Source organism: Saccostrea echinata, unplaced genomic scaffold, assembly GCF_033153115.1.
Source record: "Saccostrea echinata isolate AGI-Se365-2 ecotype Australia unplaced genomic scaffold, CSIRO_AGI_Sech_v1 ptg000025l, whole genome shotgun sequence".
Classification (NCBI taxonomy): Eukaryota; Metazoa; Mollusca; class Bivalvia; order Ostreida; family Ostreidae; genus Saccostrea; species Saccostrea echinata.
Genome location: NW_026889774.1, coordinates 3,311,736 through 3,317,622, shown reverse-complemented (window position 1 = coordinate 3,317,622; position 5,887 = coordinate 3,311,736).

Here is a 5,887-nt window from a genome sequence, read left to right as displayed (position 1 = left end):
TGTGAATGATATTAATGCATACAGGTAGAGGCGTCTGTATATTGATATTGTAAGCATTTTAGCGAATATATATTATGTGTCTGTGCGCGTGCAAAAAAATTCATAAATTTTATGATGTTTAAACTTTTTGTACCAATCGAATTATTGTTGAAGGTTTTTTTTTCAAGTTTGTCATGGTAGCAATTTGTGATGCTGCATAAGGCCATTGCAAGTTTTTTCTCTGTTTAGCATCCACACATCTTTCAAAAACCTACCTACCTATTTACAAAAAACGCACAAGCCTAAAATTAAACACAGACTTTAAAGTTGGAAAAATAATGACATTTAAAGGATATGATATATTAATCTATTTTTCTCAGAGAGAGATTTATTCCGTAGGAAAATCAATGTATTAAATGATTATTATATACCTAATATGACAGATTATAGAAAATATACAAAGAAATTGACAGAATTCAAAGATAAAGCAGTCATTCACCTGCACAAATTGCTCCCCCTCAAACCAAAGGACGAACCAAAAGAATCAATTTCAGGACTCCTGATTTTGTTTTTGTTTTTAGTTTTTTGTTTTTTGTTTTTTGTTTTTTGTTTGTTTGTTTTTTTTTTTTTTTTGTTTTGTTTTGTTTTGTTTTTTTTTTTTTTTTTTTTTTTTGTTTTTTTTTTTTTAAGTTTTGTTTTGTTGTTTTTTTTTTCTGATCTGGAGTTTCAAAACCAAAGCACAAGCGGACGCTAAACATATATAAAAAAAAACTTTGGATGGCCTAAAACTTTAAAAAACAAATTTTGTAAAGCTTGAATTTCAGAAGAAAAAGGCAAATTTTTCTACAAAGTTTGATTTTAGGGAAACATAAATGTTTTAACATGTAGCTTTGTTTGATTTTGGAAGGAAAAAATGACTCGTTAAAAATCATGTTTGTTATATATAGTTATCAAACATTGCTTTATATATTTTTAAAAGTAAATTATAGTCCGTAGTCATGGTAACCAAAGATTGTTTTTGACATATATAATGACTATTTAAGATGTATTTTTATTTATGCTTATTTAAACGTGCTAGGTGACATATACAGCGGTAAATCTTTTTTCTGGCATTGTATGGATATATCTTTGCTATTTTCAACAAAAATGCATTTTAGATATTCCGTTGCCATGGTAGCAAATTATCTGTAAAAACTAATTGGTTTAACTTAATTTTGCAATATATAAGACGTGTACTTCCTATTGTATATTCCCAAAATTCTTGCATAAGTGGTATATGGTATATCTTCTTTAAAATACAACAGAAATGAGATGCTTTATGCTTTTCTTTTTTTTTTTTTGGTTAAAAATGAATTTTTCAGGAGATTTTGTTGCCATGGTAACAAAATATATTAAGAAAACCCATGGGTTTTATTTAATTTTTTAATTGTTCATAATATGCACTTTCTAACATAAATAATCAAAATTAATGAATTTGTGTGATTTTTTCATAAAATTCTATTAAAATGTGCATGATTTTTTAAAAAAAAAATGTAAAAGGCAAATTTTATGAAACGCAGCAAAATGAACTAAAATTTAATACTTTTTAGAAATAATGAACAATTTTATCAATATGGTAATAATTGAATTTTTTTATGTTACTTCCTGGGAAAAAAGATTCACTTGTGTTATTTTCATCGAAGAAGCATTGTTCCTTCATTAAATTATAGCTAAATTGACCAGTTTTGCTATTTGTTGCTTGCAAGCCTTTTACTATTACATGGCGTCTGGTTGCATGGCAACAAAGGCTGGCCAGTAAAATCATAGCATCCAATGATGTTCCATTGGTCCATAAAGCAACATATCAAAATTTCAAAAAAATCTGAGATGGTCATGAATCAACCCTGCCTGGTTCTTACAAATAGCTTAAAGGTGCTTAGACACAGATTTGAAGTTAATATTTACTCAAATTTTCTGTATAATTTCATGACTTATATGTTGCTATAGCATTTCATACGAAAATTTGATAAAAATCTTATTTTATCTTGAAGTTATTGAAACTTCGAATTTCTGGACGCGTTTGATAGACACATCCTTGCACTTTCACAAATTTTAACTTTTTCCTTAGTACTTTAGAAAAGTAGCAATTTTGTCGTATATTAATGAAAAATATTAAAACTATAATGCAGAAATTCTAGAGTTGAAATGTAGAAAGCAAAATCCTCTGAACAGTATTGTCAGTCCGTGCTCAGTGGTGTGTGCAGAGTTTAACAATTGAACACACCCGGTGAAACGTAAACATTAACAACAACAGAGCTCGTGCCCTGTTTACAAAATCAGTTTACGTTTCACGGGTGTATTCAATTTGTTAAACTCTGTACACAACTACACAACACTGAGCACGGGCTGACAATACTTAAGTGAGTGGGTTTTGCTTTCGCACATTTTTACTCTGAATTTTCTGGATTATAGATGTAATATTATTCATTAATACACAACAAAATTGCTACTTTTCTTAAGTATTAAGGATAGAGTTAAAAATTGTGAAAGTGCAAGGATGTGATAATCAAACGCCCCCCGAAATTCGAAGTTTCAATAATTTCCAGATTAAATAAGTTTTTAATTTTATTTTCTTGTGAAATGCTATAGCAACATATAAGTTGTAATATTATGTACAGAAAATTTGAGAAAATATAAACTTCAAATCTGTGTCTAAGCACCTTTAATACACGCTTTATTCGAACAACACGCTCTTCTGGAGAAGAAAAACAACTATGTTCTCAACAAGTGTAATAACCTTGAAATACATGTCGTGTTTGTAAACATGTATTCCTAAGTACAACGTATACATGAGCCAAACAATTGTAAACCCAAAGCCAGAATATTTTTAAAGCTTACGAAAATTTGGAAATAATTTACAGCCTTTTACATGTACATGAATATACTTTTTTTTTTTACTATTTATTATTACAATATTTGGATCCAGCAGGCATATTTGTATACAAGTTTTCTTTTTCTTATTCGTTTCGTTTTTTTTTCTAAATCTATATTCAAATTTCTTTTTAAAATTGTAATTTCTGATATTTAAAAACCTGTTTTTTGATTTCCATGTTTGCTCTGCTCCCAGTTTGTATTGTTTTAGTGGACTTTGAGCTTGAATACTGTTCGTTATCTCCATATTTCATAAACATAATGCAAATTTTAAATCACCTGGTGTAGGGGTACTGTATTAAACAGTTAGGCAAGTACAACATCTCCCTTTTGTCATTTCTTCTCTCTCTCATATTTATTATATTTTGTCAATCGTAAATTAACTTTTCTTATTCTTTGATTAATTTTATCAACAACCTTTGTTTGAACAAACAGAAACTTTTTCAATGAATAAGTATAAGTTCTCATGACAAAAAAAACCTTGTGAGAAGAAATATACATTCAATTAATAAAGGAATTAACAAAGTGTTGTTTTTCTTTATTTTTTATAAATCGTTAAAGACTTTGATTAAAAATTATGACTTCTTACTTCATTTCAAATACATTATCGATCTTCATTACAAATATTTAATATATTTGATATCATTAAATACAAAGAACAAGTCTCAATAAGGCTTATCTGTGGTCCCCGGTTACTCGTCAAATTTCGAATATTTATTAAAATTTTTAAAAATTAAATTTTATTATTAACTTATGTCTTTATTATTTGAATCATCATCTAAAAATGTCAAACAATAGATATAGGCAGCATTGAGGGTAGGGTCCTTTGATTTTCATGAATATCAAAAGAAATCAGTGACAGGTACACACTTCAAAGCTTTCATAAACACCGAGCACAGGTTTGTTCAGAGTCGAGTTTGAAATATAATGTGTATATTATATGTGTAAGGGTTGAGTGAAAATATCTTTGTTGAACAACCTTGTGCTCTATGTTTCCTAATTAAAAGTATTGTGATTTTGAATATCTTCGCTGACTTCATTTACATGCGATTAACCTCTATATGACCTGTTTAGAATTGTATCGTTACGGGTGAATGCCTCCAGTGAACGTGCTAGTTCTCAGTTGAAACGTACTCAGTTTTATGTCGATCAGCATGGACTTGTTTGGTTCATCTTGTTATAGTTTTTATTGCCAAAGTTTTGTATAAAATAGAAATTGTATTTGTAGTTGATTGTGAATCTTGAACATAAAATTCGTCTTTGAAAGAAAAATATCATATCAAGATCTTCTTTTTATAGTATCTAATCTGAATGTCTCCGCCCATATCCATGTAATAGAGAAACCGTAGTCTGATCGGAGGAAAATGCTCCGGAATTTTTTAGTGCGATAGGTGTTAAAAATGGACTTGTATTTTTTGATATGTTTAATTATTCATTATAAATACACAATGTTTTAATTAGAAATACTTCGTTATACACCATGAAAACAAACAAAGTACCGTATGCTAATATTTAACCGGTAAACCAAGGGTGTAAAAAGGGACCACACTACAATACTTAAGTAGAATACTCCTTTAAAAGGGGGACAACATCAAAGCAGCATTGAATGGTTAATAAATTGAGGAACTTAGATGTTTTGTTACATTGCTTTGTAGTTATTGAAGATTTAATTACTTTCAATATTTAGGCTTTGAAATTAATGAAGTATATATCTTAGTATAACACATAAATATCAGATCAATGTGTTTGACTTACCAAAAGAAAAATACACATTTGTTGCTGTGGTTATAAGACAAACTATCGCATGTAAAACAAACATAATTGTTTTATGAGAAACGAATATCCATTTAAATTAAATAGCAATATATAACTGGACAATTGGGGAAAGTACAGTATTTTTGTAAAAACTGAATAAGGAAGTCACTTCTGTTCTGCTTCGCCAAATTTGAACATTTTTTAGAAGGACTGTATCACTTTCAAAGCAGCCTGTACCTGTATTTATTTACGTGCGTTATGAAAGATGACTTATAATGGTTTACTTAAATGTATCTAAGTTAGCATAAAAAATTAAAGATTCAGTTTAATAACCATGATGATCAATTCATCATAGAACAAAAAGAATGATGTAACGACAAGAATCCATCCAGTCGTATCACCTTTGAAGAAGGGTTTCAAAACTGATTGTGTTGTTTTAAGTTCCAGTCCTGTTTTGCTTTAATACCCATTCGTATGTTGTTTCTTTTTCTTCGACAAGCCCCGCCAATTGAAGTGAAAGTCGCAGGTCTTTCGGATGAAACCTTAGAAAACGAGCCCCCTTTTCACGGTAGGTGTTAGCATGATAAAGGACCCTCACTACCAATAAAAGGTCTAAATTTGAAGCCCTTCATCAGTCTTTTGTGACGTCTATAGAGAGGAAACTCCGTTGTAATAGAATTAATAGAAACTTTCTAATTTAATGATTTAATGAGTTTACATTGGACAATTTTCATTTTTAATCTTAACCCTCTTATATTATCTTTTAACTTCGGTTTGGGTGCTTACATGTATATAAGAATTGATACCTTATATCATGCACGGTCTTTCATTACGTGTTTATCAAAGAAAAGATATAAATCTGTAATGTTTGTAATTTAAGACAATTGTTATTTCACATGGTTACATATAAGTATCAAAGCAAAATTAATATTTTTTTCTCTAGATTACTTTTACATAATGGAGAAAGTAATGTGAATTTCTCGTAAAACTTTCTGTCGTTGATTAGTAAAATACACTCACAAAAATGATGCTGTTAGTTATTTGTTTTTCTTCAACGGGTATTAGTTGGCGTTTAGAAAATGATTAAGGAAAAGCTAAAAGCCATACTGAAAAAAATGTTAGTTTCTGACTAATTCATATTTCAATGTAAAACATAACAAATGTTTAGTAACGATACAAAAAATAATCAATTGTATTACAATCAATGTAAAATTTAAAAACAAATATTTGTCTGCTCATAAGT